The sequence below is a fragment of the Lipotes vexillifer genome, unplaced genomic scaffold, assembly GCF_000442215.2.
Source record: "Lipotes vexillifer unplaced genomic scaffold, Lipotes_vexillifer_v1.1 scaffold571, whole genome shotgun sequence".
Taxonomy (NCBI): domain Eukaryota; kingdom Metazoa; phylum Chordata; class Mammalia; order Artiodactyla; family Lipotidae; genus Lipotes; species Lipotes vexillifer.
The window spans coordinates 936019-950455 of NW_006790468.1; the positions used below are offsets into that span (position 1 = coordinate 936019).

Genomic DNA, 14437 nt, shown 5'->3' on the forward strand with positions numbered 1-14437 from the left:
GAGCGGAAAGCTAGGTGGACCCGGCCCTTGATTGGAAAAACTTGGAGATTGACAAGATCTCACGCCCAATCAGAACGCAACTCGCCTTAGCGCTAATGGATCCCTGCCTCTTACTTGAGGGCGATGGGTGGCTCATAGGCCTAGGGTAATTCGGGTTGAGGGGAGGCGGGGGGTTCAGCATCCCCGAGATGAGAGCGGCAAGAAGAGAGGCGTTTAATGGGAAAAAAAAGAGGGTCGAGACGGAGTAGGTGGCAGAAACCGGGAACGAAGGACTTTCCTGAGTGACGTCTGCCACGTACTGCTTCCGAGGCGACACAGGACCACGACTGCTCACGTGAGTTTTGCGCGTAGCTCAATTATGGGGTCGGCCAGGGGCGGTGCCCGAGGGAAAGGGGGCGGGGCTAACCCCTGCTCGGGGGCCTTCCCGGCCAAGGGAATCGGGGATTTACTGGAGGGGGGAAAGGGTTAGCTTTCCCCTCTCACTCACTGTGACGCCTCTTTGGTGGGAGCAAAGAAATACCATCCAGCCCTGCCAAAGGCAAGTATGAAGCAAAAGGGTTGACGAAAATGAAAGCAAAGCAAAGCGGAAGAACTGCTTAGCTGCTGAGTGTTTACAGATAGAGTGATTTTTATAGGGAAAAATTGTGAAACACGATGCAATGGACTAAAAGATTCCCGGTGTTTTCAGTGAAAAACCAGCCATAGTCTGGCTCACCTTTCAGGGTATTCTGAATCTATAGGAGCTCTCCATCTTTCTTTGTGGAGCTAGGTGTGGACAAAGAATGTAACCTGCTATTTCAGTAAACAAAGGCTATTGTGGCCGTGGAGCCGATCAGCCTCTGCAGCCACCACAAGTGGTGCATCCTGAGGGGATTCAGGCTGGAGAAAAATAGGTTACTGGCCCTAGATGGTTATGGTGCACATCAAAGGAATAATTTTAATAAGCGCAGACTCTTGCGTCTTCCCATACGTGGAAAAACACTAAATTCATTGACCTGAGATATCTGGTTTTCTTTAATTAACAGTAATCATTTGATGTTCTGACTACCTGGAATTTTTTTTTTGAAAAAAACTCCTGTATCTCCTGGCTCCTCTGCTACCTTTTTGGAACAGGCCTTCAGAGCTATCTGAGAGGATGTCTCCTGGGTTTAAACCCTCAGTAAGTACAACAAATAAGACATAATTCTCAACTTACAGCTTGTGTGTCTTTTTTTCAGTCAACATGTGTTCAACTCTAAAGGTAAGTAACAGATAGAGCAAGAGGAAGTACTCGTGTCCACTGAACTTCATACTGAATCCCCCTCCTTGGAAAACGCCATTTTGCAGCTATTTGTAAATTCATTTCCCAATCCTGATTTGAACCATGTAAGTGGGTACATTACAATGTGCTTTAAACCGGTTCTAAGATTTTACTGGTCCCGTCATTAATTAATGAGTAAACAAAATCTTTGACACGTGTTCATTTTGTATTTGTAAGAGACATGACTTTTACCTTTTTAAGAAAATATATCGTTTTACTCTTCGGAAAGTACTCTTCCTTTTAGGGAACAGAAATGCCTTCCCCTTTGCCATTCTTAGCTGAAAACCACAGTGAATTCAGTGTAAAGTTTATTGCATTGGCATGGCTTCAATGAACACTGCCTGAAATCATATATTGATTTGTTGATTATTTATCTCCCCCACTAAAATATAAATTCTAGAAGAGCAGAGACTTTGTTTACTTCTGCAACACTGAAGGAATTGTCTGTGGACAATTATCCTGGTTTGGATAATACGCTCAAACTATCTAGGAGGCCCTAGTTAAGCCAGGCTACACTGAAGAATGGAATGGGGTGGTAGAGGTTTAACTCAGAATGAATTATGATGTTCTCCACTTGGTAGGGAGAAGACTAATAATACCCACACACACACCAAAAAAAAAAAAAAAAAATTTCCATAGCTTTTACTATGTTCTATGCATGGACCCCATCACTTTATTTTGAATCATTTCATCCTTAAAACAACTCTGTAAGGCAGCCGCTTTTACATAATTTAACTCCACAAAGAAGTTAAATTACACGTCCAAAGTTAGAAGGCCAGTATGTGTCAGAACTTAGATTAAAACCTACCACACCGGTGGTTTCTAATCTTGTGGCACCTTAGAATCACCTAAGGATCTTTAGAAACCACTGCTACCTAGCTACTACCCCCAGACATTATGATTTAATTGTTATGGGGTGAGACCTGGGCATTAAAACTCTCCAGGTGATTTTTTTTTTTTCCACTGAAGAATTTACTGAGGCTCTTTGACTTGTGAATATGAGAAGTCTGAGCTTACAGAGCAATGTGGGCTTTCCTAGCTCACTGAGCCTGGGGTTTCCTAGCTCACTGAGCATGAGCTTTCCTACACAGTCATCAGGATGTACAGGACTGGGGGTGATGACCAACACTGGACAGATGTGGACCCCCTGCCCAGGTGCAGTTGCCTCTCCCTACTCTCTCTGCCCAACCAGCTATCCCTGGGGCAGAAGACAGCTCTGTGTGCCTCCAGTCATTCTGGAGGCTAACTCTGGGTCTGTCCAGGTATGTCTGTGTGTCCTCTGGGACCTGCCAATTGGTAATAACATCTTCCCTGTCCATGCCTTGTTTGCAGTCACCAGCCCTACCTTGGGGTAGCACAAGAATGGACTTGCCTTTCAGAGCGAAGATGACAGATCCAGCTAAAAGTTCTGTTTTTAAATATTTTTTTAATTGAGGTATAGTTGTTTTACAATGTTGTGTTAGTTTCTACTGTACAGTGAAGTGAATCAGCTATATGTATACATATATCCCCTCTTTTTTGGATTTCCTTCCCATTTAGGTCACCACAGAAGCTCTCCAGGGGATTCTAATGACCAGCATTATGTTATTCTGTCTTGATATAAAATGTGGCAGACAAAAATAAATACAATACAATCAAACAAAAATAATAAGATAGAATAGAAAGATAAGACGGGGGAAAGTTACCTGGTTTATCTAGATGAGCCAAAATCAATCCATATTCCAAATTAAATATATTTAGCATGGCATCACATCACCTCTTAAGGTCTGCTTTCCCTGTGCTAGGACTCTGTGTAATGGACCATGAGATGGTCCATTAGCCATGACATGGCTAAGTGTCAATCACCAGAGAACATACATACTGTTGATTAAGGGGGAAAAATATGATTATGGAAGTTTTGTCTGAATAATTTTTATCTAATATGCACACCATTTTGGAGGAGAAAATAATTTTGAGGTATTATTAGCAGCTTATCTTTTTTTTTTGGTTATTTCTGGGAGAAAATCATATAGAAACATCCATAATAAAAGAAATTAGGGCAAATTTGGAGCTCTTCAAATAGCAAAGTTTAACCTACTTTTCTCTTTTAAATAATGGCTTCAGCTTATTCACATGCCTTTAGCACATTTTTTTTTCTTTTGAGTTTTACAATTTATTGAAACCTCATACATACATTGCTTGGCTGTAGAATTCTAAAATCATATTTTTTTCCAAAAGCGTTTTTATCCCATATCACAGAGTAATGATTTATAGCAAAGGAATACATAAGTCACTCAATTCGCTTCTCAGTGTGTTATACAGAATTATTTGCTCATTTGGTAAAAAATTACCTCATCTACTTCTTCATCTTCTTCATCATAATCATCACCATCATCTTCAATAGCTTCTCCAGTAAAGTATACCACTGATTTTAGGATTATACGCTCACGTAAAAAGTGACCAATTTCAAAGTCCGCAGCAAGGATAGCTTCAGCAGCATCATCCAGGTCTCCACTCTCAGGAACTTCAGGAGGAGCAAAAAAATTAAAGAGTCATTAGAAACTGTTTTGGCCACAGTACGAACCGTTCCACGTCCCTTGTGTTTCTGCTGCTTCTTAATGGTTTTCAGAGTGACATTCTTCCCTTTTTTCCTATCTGTCTGGCACCCTGTACAACCCATCATTTCTGGTCCATCAAAAGAAAAAGGATGAGAATCCTCTGGTTCTGACCTCATTCTATATGTCTTTGTCGACACTTCATTTGTGAAATACTCATTGGGTTCAAAGTGAAATTCTAAGACAAAACTCATAGGCTGACCAGCATCTGAGAACTTCACTTTAATATCTTTCAAGGGCTTCAGAATAGGTTCATCATGTTCCTGAACCAGATCACTGAGCAATTCTTAAAAACGGTCAACCAAAATTCAGGAGTTCCCTTGGGGTCTTCTTTTTCTTTATCCTTTTTCTCATCTTCAATCTTGGCCTTTTCTTTTAGCTTCTCTGAAATTTCATCTTCCTCATCTGGTTTCCATGCATAATGATCTCAAATCTCTTATCAAACAGAGGCTGGTAGAGAACAGCATACTTTTTTTTTAACATCTTTATTGGAGTATAATTGCTTTACAGTGGTGTGTTAGTTTCTGCTTTATAACAAAGTGAATCAGCTGTATGCATACATATATCCCCATATCTCCTCCCTCTTGCGTCTCCCTCCCTCCCACCCTCCCTATCCCACCCCTCTAGGTGGTCACACAGCCCCGGGCTGATCTCCCTGTGCTATGCGGCTGCTTCTCACTAGCTATTTTACATTTGACAGTGTATATATGTCCATGAGAACAGCATACTTTCTTTCAAGATCATGAACTTCCTCATAGAACTTGGCTTCTATCTGTGCCCGTTTAACTTGAAGGTTTTTGAGAGCATTCACGCGTCTTTTAACTACCCTAGGCAAACTTTCAATGTATCCTGTTGGTGTTTCTACCAGACCATCAGGTCTTTCTTGAAGGGCTGCAAGCATCTGAGGATTTTGCATCATCTGAACAGTCAGCTGGCGCGCTTTGATTTTTGTTTCTTCACCAGTTTCTTTTATTTCTTCAACATCATCCAAATCTTGACCAAGTTCAGACTGTGCTTTGTTGACGATGTCTGCCATGTTGTATGAATGCCAAAAATCTCGTCCCTCTTGCGTGGTACCGCGAAGGGTGAGGGCCGGGGGGCAGCCATCTGGTCCCCGCTCGCAGCATCCTGGCGGCGAGCGCTCCTTAGTCCCCGACCCTGTCACGGCCTGATTCCTGCAGCTCTCCGGTCCCCGGTAACCATTTTCTCTCCCCGCCCATTTTTTCTCCCTCAGAACAACAGTTCTTTCCTCTGGCGTGACTTTAGCACATCTTTATTGATATACCATGTGACGGGGATACGAGAATGAACAAGACGAACACTGTGCCTTCCCCCGTAGTTTTTTATAGTCTGGAGGGGAAAGGATAGATAGTCGGCCATCATGGTCACTATGGTAGACACGCTATCTGCTATCACAGGGTAATAAAGGGTGTTATGGGAGCACGGAACAAGAATACCTAACCTATCAGGATAGGTTTCCCAGGGGAAGTGATACCTAAGCTGATAGTAGAAGGAAACTAGGCTGGGGACAGAGAAAGCCTGAACCAAGTCAGAGGCAATACTTACGGAAAAAGTGTAGTGGAGAGAGAGGGAGGACAGAGAAGGGACTCCGAATAGCCAAAACATTCTTGCAAAAGAGCAGGGTTAGTGGAGTTCCAGTTTTCACATTTTACTACAAAGCTATATAGTCAGGAGGGTGTGGCACTGGTATAAGTAAGGCTAGACATGTGGATCAATAGAATACAATTGGGAGTTCAGAATAAACCTTTATATTTATGGTCAATTGATCTTTGATAAAGAAGCCAAGATTTTTTATTTATTTATTATTTTAGCCACGCCGTGCAGCTTGTGGGGACCCCGACCAGGGATTGAACCTGCACCCTCGGCAGTGAAAGCGAAGCGCAGAGTCCTAACCACTGGACCTCCAGGGAACTCCCAAGAAGCCAAGCTATTTCAATGGGTTAAAAGAGTTTTTTGAACAAGTAGTACAGGAACAACTGGACCTCTACGTGCAAAACTATGAATTTGGACTTCTGCCTCATACCATACACAGAAATTAAATCAAAATTGATAAACTCTTGAGTCTTTTAAAGAGAAAACTGGCAAATTAGAAGACTGCAATGATAAATTGAACCAGTACCCAGCACAAAAGAGAGAAAAAATAAGCAGTGATGACATGGAAGGCAGATTAACAAGATATAGGGGCAGATTCCAATTCCTATAAAATGGACTATAAAACGGAGATGATGATAATAATACTTTTCTGGTGGGTACTGTGAGGATTTCATGAGTTTATTCACATGAAGGCTTTCAACAGGGCCTAGTGTCAGCATTCAATAAATATTAGTTATAATTGATTTGAAATTTATTTGTGTAAGTAGTAGAGGTAGAAAGCTAATTATATTTTTAATATAGACTGTTTAAATTATATTAGCACCCGGAAAAAGATTTCTTACATCTGCTCTAAGCTTCCCGGCAGATTTTTATTTTTTTTTCTTGTTTTAATATTTCCCTGCAGATTTTTATAATCCCATTTCTACCTCATCCCTACTACCACCCCCACTAATATTATTTCATTACATGTTATTTTTGTAACATCTTTTTTTTTCCTTGCGTTATGCGGGCCTCTCACTGTTGTGGCCTCTCCCATTTGCGGAGCACAGGCTCCGGACGCACAGGCTCAGTGGCCATGGCTCACGGGCCCAGCCGCTCCGCGGCATGTGGGATCCTCCCGAAACGGGGCACGAACCCGCGTCTCCTGCATCGGCAGGCGGACTCTCAAGCACTGCGCCACCAGGGAAGCCCAATTTTTGTAACATCTTTATTGGAGTATAACTGCTTTACAGTGTTGTGTTAGTTTCTGCTGTATAACAAAGTGAATCAGCTGTATGCATACATATATCCCCACATCCCTTCCCTCTTGCATCTCCCTCCCACCCTCCATATCCCACCCCTCTAGGTGGTCACAAAGCACGGAGCTGATCTCCCTATGCTATGCAGCCGCTTCCCACTAGCTATCTATTTTACATTTGGTGGTGTATATGTGTCAATGTTACTCTCTCACTTCGTCCAAGCTTACCCTTCCACCTCCCCATGTCCACAAGTCCATTCTCTATGTCTGTGTCTTTATTCCTGTCCTGCCCCTACGTTCATCAGAACCATTTGTCTTTTTTAAGATTCCATATATATGTGTTAGCATATGGTGTTTGTTTTTCTCTTTCTGACTTACTTCACTCTGTATGACAGATTCTAGGTCCATCCACCTTACTACAAATAACTCAATTTTGTTTCTTTTTAGGGCTGAATAATATTCCATTGTATATATGTGCCACATCTCTTTATCCATTCATCTGTCGATGAACACTTAGGTTGCTTCCATGTCCTGACTATTATAAATAGTGCTGCAATGAACATTGTGGTACATGTCTGTTTTTGAATTATGGTTTTCTCAGGACATATGCCCAGTAGTGGGATTGCTGGGTCGTATGGTAGTTCTATTTTTAGTATTTTAAGGGACCTCCATACTGTTCTCCATAGTGGCTGTATCAATTTACATTCCCATCAACAGTGCAAGAGGGTTCCCCTTTGTCCACACCCACTCCAGCATTTATTGTTTATAGATATTTTGAAGATGGCCATTCTGACCAGTGTGAGGTGATACCTCATTGTAGTTTTGATTTGCACTTCTCTAATGATTAGTGATGTTGAGCATCCTTTCATGTGTTTGTTGGCCATCTGTATATCTTCTTTGGAGAAATGTCTTTTTAGGTCTTCTGACCATCTTTCGATTGGGTTGTTTGTTTTTTTGATGTTGAGCTGCATGAGCTGCTTGTATATTTTGGAGATTAATCCTTTGTCAGTTGCTTCATTTGCAAATATTTTCTACCATTCTGAGGGTCGTCTTTTTGTGTTTTTTATAATTTCCTTTGCTGTGCAAAAGCTTTTAAGTTTCATTAGGTCCCATATGTTTATTTTTGTTTTTATTTCCATTTCTCTAGGAAGTGGGTCAAAAAGGATCTTGCTGTGATTTATGTCATAGAGCGTTCTGCCTATGTTTTCCTCTGAGAGTTTTATAGTGTCTAGCCTTACATTTAGGTCTCTAATCCATTTTGAGTTTACTTTTGTGTATGGTGTTAGGGAGTGTTCTAATTTCATTCTTCTACATGTAGCTGTCCAGTTTTCCCAGCACCACTTACTGAAGAGGCTGTCTTTTCTCCATTGTATATTCTTGCCTCCTTTATCAAAATAAGGTGACCATATGTATGTGGGTTTACTTCTGAGCTTTCTATCCTGTTCCATTGATCTGTATTTCTGTTTTTGTGCCAGTACCATACTATCTTGATTACTGTAGCTTTGTAGTATAGTCTGAAGTCAGGGAGCCTGATTCCTCCAGCTCTGTTTTTCTTTCTTAAGATTGCTTTGGCTATTCGGGGTCTTTTGTGTTTCCATACAAATTGTGAAATTTTTTGTTCTAGTTCTGTGAAAAATGCCATTGGTAGTTTGATAGGGATTGCATTGAATCTTTAGATTGCTTTGGGTAGTAGAGTCATTTTCACAATGTTGATTCTTCCAATCCAAGAACATATCTCCATATATCTCTCCATCTGTTTGTATCATCTTTAATTTCTTTCATCAGTGTCTTAGTTTTCTGCATATAGGTCTTTTGTCTCCTTAGGTAGGTTTATTCCTAGGTATTTTATTCCTTTGTTGCAATGGTAAATGGGAGTGTTTCCTTAATTTCTCTTTCAGGTTTTTCGTCCTTAGTGTATAGGAATGCAAAGATTTCTGTGCATTAATTTTGTATCCTGCTACTTTACCAAATTCACTGATTAGCTCTAGTAGTTTTCTGGTAGCATCTTTAGGATTCTCTGTGTATAGTATCACGTCATCTGCAAACAGTGACAGTTTTATTTCTTCTTTTCCAATTTGGGTTCCTTTTATTTCTTTTTCTTCTCTGATTGTTGTGGCTAAAACTTCCAAAACTATGTTGAATAATAGTGGTGAGAGTGGGCAACCTTGTCTGTTCCTGATCTTAGAGGAAATGGTTTCAGTTTTTCACCATTGAGGATGATGTTGGCTGTGGGTTTGTCATATATGTCCTTTATTATGTTGAGGTAGGTTCTAGGCCCACTTTCTGGAGAGTTTTTGTCATAAATGGGTGTTGAATATTGTTGAAAGCTTTTTCTGCATCTATTGAGATTATCATATGATTTTTATCCTTCAGTTTGTTAATATGGTATATCACATTGATTGGGTTGCATATATCAAAGAATCCTTGCATTCCTGGGATAAACCCCACTTGATCATGGTGTATGATCCTTTTAATGTGCTGTTGGATTCTGTTTGCTAGTATTTTGTTGAGGATTTTTGCATTTATGTTCATCAGTGATATTGGCCTGTAGTTTTCTTTTTTTTGACATCTTTGTCTGGTTTTGGTATCAGAGGGATGGTGGCCTTGTAGAATGAGTTTGGGAGTGCTCCTCCCTCTGCTATATTTTGGAAGGGTTTGAGAAGGATGGGTGTTAGCTCTTCTCTAGATGTTTGTTAGAATTTGCCTGTGAAGCCATCTGGTCCTGGGCTTTTGTTTGTTGGAAGATTTTTAACCACAGTTTCAATTTAAATGCTTGTGATTGGTCTGTTTATATTTTCTCTTTCTTCCTGGTTCAGTCTTGAAGGTTGTGCTTTTCTAAGAATTTGTCCATGTCTTCCAGGTTGTCCATTTTATTGGCATATAGTTGTCTGTAGTAGTCTTTTATAATCCTTTGTATTTCTGCAGTGTCAGTCGTTACTTCTCCTTTTTCATTTCTACTTCTGTTGACTTGAGTCTTCTCCCTTTTTCTCTTGATGAGTCTGGCTAATGGTTTATCAATTTTGTTTATCTTCTCCAAGAGGCAGGTTTTAGTTTTATTGATCTTTGCTATTGTTTCCTTCATTTCTTTTTCATTGATTTCTGATCTGATCTTTATGATTTCTTTCCTTCTGCTGACTTTGGGGTATTTTCTTCTTTCTCTAATTGCTTTAGGTAAAAGGTTAGGTTGTTTATTTGAGATTTTTCTTGTTTCTTGAGGTAGGATTGTATTGCTATAAACTTCCCTCTTAGAACTGCTTTTAACTTTTGTTTGTCTGTAAAGGTTTTAATTTCTCCCTCGAATCTGAATGAGATCCTTTCTGGGTAGAGTAATCTTGGTTGTAGGTTTTTCCCTTTCATCCCTTTAAATATGTCCTGCCACTCCCTTCTGGCTTGCAGAGTTTCTGCTGAAACATCAGCTGTTAACCTTATGGGGATTCCCTTGTATGTTTTTTGTTCCTTTTCCCTTGCTGCTTTTAATATTTTTTGTTTGTATTTAATTTTTGATAGTTTGCTTAATATGTGTCTTGGCATGTATCTCCTTGGATATATCCTGTATGGGACTCTCTGTGCTTCCTGGACTTGACTATTTCCTTTCCCATGTTAGGGAAGTTTTCAACTATAATCTCTTCAAATATTTTCTCAGACCCTTTCTTTTTCTCTTCTTCTTCTGGAACCCCTATAATTCGAATGTTGCTGCGTTTAATGTTGTCCCAGAGGTCTCTGAGACCGCCCTCAGTTCTTTTCATTCTTTTTTCCTTTTTCTGCTCTGCAGTAGTTATTTCCACTATTTTATCTTCCAGGTCACTTATCCGTTCTTCTGCCTCAGTTATTCTGCCATTGATTCCTTCTAGAGAATTTTTAATTTCAGTTATTGTATTGTTCATCATTGTTTGTTTGTTCTTTAGTCCTTCTAGGTCCTTGTTAAATGTTTCTTGTATTTTCTCCATTCTATTTCCAAGATTTTGGATCATCTTTATTATCACTACTCTGAATTCTTTTTCAGGTAGACTGCCTATTTCCTCTTCATTTGTTTGGTCTGGTGGATTTTTACCTTGCTCCTTCATCTGTTGCATATTTCTCTGTCTTCTCATTTTGTTTAACTTACTGTATTTGGGGTCTCCTTTTCGCAGGCTGCAGGTTCATCGTTCCCATTGTTTTTGGTGTCTGCCCCCAGTGGGTGATGTTGGTTCAGTGGCTTGTGTAGACTTCCTGGTGGAGGGGACTGGTTCCTGTGTTCTGGAGGGTAGGACTGTATCTTGTCTTCCTGGTGGGCAAGACCACATCTGGTGGTGTACTTTGGGGTGTCTGTGAACTTAGTATGATTTTAGGCAGGCTGTCTGCTAATGCGTGGGGTTGTGTTCCTGTCTTGCTAGTTGTTTGGCATGGGGTGTCCAGCACTGGAGCTTGCTGACCGTTGGGTGGAGCTGGGTCTCAGTGTTGAGCTGGAGATCTCTGGGAGAGCTCTCGCCAATTGATATTACATGGGGCTGGGAGGTGTGTGGTGGTCTGATGTCCTGAACTCAGCTCTCCCACCTTGGAGGCTCATGCCTGACACCAGGCCCGAGCACCAAGACCCTGTCAGCCACACGGCTCAGAAGAAAAAGGAGAAAAAAAGAAAGAAAAAAAAATTTTTATTCAAAAATTTAAAATAAAATAAACTATTAAAATAAAAATTAAATAAAATAAAAGAAGAAGGGAGCAACCAAACCAATAAACAAATCCACCAGTGATAACAAGTGCTAAAAACTGAATTAAGATAAACATAAAAATCATTACATGTTATTTTAATTTGACCTTTCACACCATAATTTATGGTTAAAATGTGTTCTTCTATATTATACTTCTTTATCAACTTTAACCATAGCATTCTTGAAGGGAATAATTTTTAAAGACTTCTACCAAGGAAAATCTGACTGTTAATAAAAGCATTTAGGGCTTCCCTGGTGGCACAGTGGTTGAGAGTCCGCCTGCCGATGCAAGGGACACGGCTTCGTGCCCCCGTCCAGGAGGATCCCACATGCCGCGGAGCGGCTGGGCCCGTGAGCCGTGGCCGCTGAGCCTGCGCGTCCGGAGCCTGTGCTCCGCCAACGGGAGAGGCCACAGCAGTGGGAGGCCCGCGTACCGGAAAAAAAAAGCATTTAGAGCAGATGAATGAATCTGTAATACGATGTATTCATTACTTCCCAGAAATAAAAGGATTAGTGAAACATCAATTCAAATCCCTACTAGACTCCTCATTAGACTATCTTATCAGTTCTGAGACATCTGGAAAATATAGCTGGAATATTCAAGATAGTCTGTCCACACATCCTCTTCATAAGGCAAACATTGTTTTGGCTGGAAATACTCCTTAATAAAATAGAAACCAGCTGCTTTCCTTTAATATTCTGTTGAAATATTTCAAAAAGAACTTCATTTCATTTGCTCAAATCATTCCCATAACCATCGCCTCAAATGGTTTTTTTTCTTATAAATTCTTGACGGCATGTGAATCTTTAAAAAGTCCCACTTGGCACATTTTGTGGTTTTGTTGAAATGTTTGCCTTTTAATCACGCGGGATGGAGGCTTCAAAACAACACAGCTACTTTATAGAAATAATTAGTGGTCTGCCCAAAGCCTGCAGTTCAATAGAATTGTTATTCCCTTCTATGTTAATACATATAGTACTTAAGGAATTTATTATATACCTGAAAGAAGTTTAACAGAGATAAAGAAATTTGGAAATTTGTTTTTGTTTTTTGGCCATGCTGTGCAGCTTGTGGGATCTTAGTTCCCCAACCAGGGATTGAACCCAGGCCCTGGCAGTGAAAGCACCAAGTCCTAACCACTGGACCACCAGGGAATTCCCAGAAATTGGAAATTTGAATTCTGCTTCATAGTTTATTAGCAAAAGTGAGTAGAACATTTAAGCTATGTTATAAATTAATTTCTTTTCCCCTCCTCCCCAAAATTGTGCTTTGGAATAAGGAAAAATACGAAAGAAAATGAACTAACTAAGGGCAAACAACAGTGGGAAATAATCTATAACAAACTGAATGATATCTTTGCTATCAAAATATATCACAGAAATTCAGGGACTTCCCTGACGGTCCAGTGGTTAAGACTCTGCGCTTCCCCTGCAGGGGACACTGGTTCGATCTCTGGTTGGGGAACTAAGACCCTGCATACCCTGCATGCCTCCCCCCCAAAAAAAGGAAAATCACAGAAATTAATAAGTAAATATAAAACAGTGCCAATCTTCTTGATAATTTTTTATTTTGAAAAATATAGTTATTTTTCATAAAATTATGTTGTCTATGTTAACATCTAATGGAGTTATTATTTTTATTTTTTAATCAATTTATAAATATTTTATTTTTTAATTTTTAAAATAAATTTATTTATTTTATTTATTTATTTTTTGCTGCATTGGGTCTTTGTTGCTGCACGCGGGCTTTCTCTAGTTGTGGCAAGCGGGGGCTACTCTTCATTGCGGTGCACGGGCTTCTCATTGAGTTGGCTTCTCACTGCAGTGGCTTCTCTTGTTGCAGAGCACAGGTTCTAGGTGCACAGGTTCTAGGTGCACAGGCTCAGTAGTTGTGGTGCCCGGGCTTTGTTACTCTGTGGCATGTGGGATCTTCCCGTACCAGGGCTTGAACCCTTGTCCCCTGCATTGGCAGGCGGATTCTCAACCACTGGGCCACCAGGGAAGTCCCCCTAACGAAGCTTCAATCTCTTTACTTTCATGAAAACAGAAGGCAATCAGGCCTTGAACAATTTCTACCACAATTTAATTATTCACCTCCAGTCCCTCAAGGTATTCCTTGTCTCCTAATATTGGTAATTATATCCTTTAGCCAAATAAAAATGTGTGATTTTTATTTGTAATTGCTCCAGGTATTAGGAGTAATTGTTAAGTGTTGCCCAAGTACTGTGAAGATGAAAAATGCTATGTAATTATCACCGTGGGAAAATGACTTTCCATGCACTTAGCTGAAATCACTACTTGGGCTTATGGAGTTAAATCTGAACCTTCAGGACTTCTGGGATGAACACGGTGACACAGGTTTAGCATCTGTCTGGTTTTTCTCAAGTCTTGCAAAAGCATCAAGAAGGATGGCCAAATCAATGAACTTTTGTTCAGCAAAATTGGGAGCAGATCCACAGCCTTCAAAATATGAATCGGAGCTGCTAAGAGCAGCTGAAATCAGACAGAAGCCAGAAAGAAGGAGGTGGTGATGCGATGGGAGGCCCAATCAGCAGCAGCAGAGTCCGGAAAGCATCAGCAAACATAAGCCTCCGAAGATGAGGGAGTCCCCTTGAAGAGAAGGTGTGTGTCTCCTCTTATCCATGGACTTGGGTAGCAGGACTGGAGGTAGGAGTCCTCCCGGAACCTGATTTATTTCAGAGTAGAAGAGGAAGGGGTCTACACAAATAAATAAACAGAGAAGCCATAGGCATTAGTCTGCTAGGGCTGCTGTAACAAAGTACCACAAACTGAGTGGCTTAAACAACAGAAATTTATTGTCTCATGGGTCTGGTGGCCAGAGGTCTGAAATCGAGGTGTCTGGAGGGCTGGTTCCTTCCGAGGGCTACGAGGGAGAATCTGTTCCCTGCCTCTTGCCTAGTTGCTGGTGATTTGCTGGTGATCTTTTGGACACAGGGCAGTGGGCTTATCAGGAGATACACTTTCCAGCAGAGCACAGAGCAGG

General features: G+C 40.6%; 1 pseudogene; it reads right to left on the minus strand.

Moving 5' to 3' along the window:
- Nucleotides 1-110: 110 nt before the first annotated feature.
- On the minus strand, nucleotides 111-4933 carry LOC103074631 (nucleosome assembly protein 1-like 1; annotated as a pseudogene).
- Nucleotides 4934-14437: the final 9504 nt, after the last annotated feature.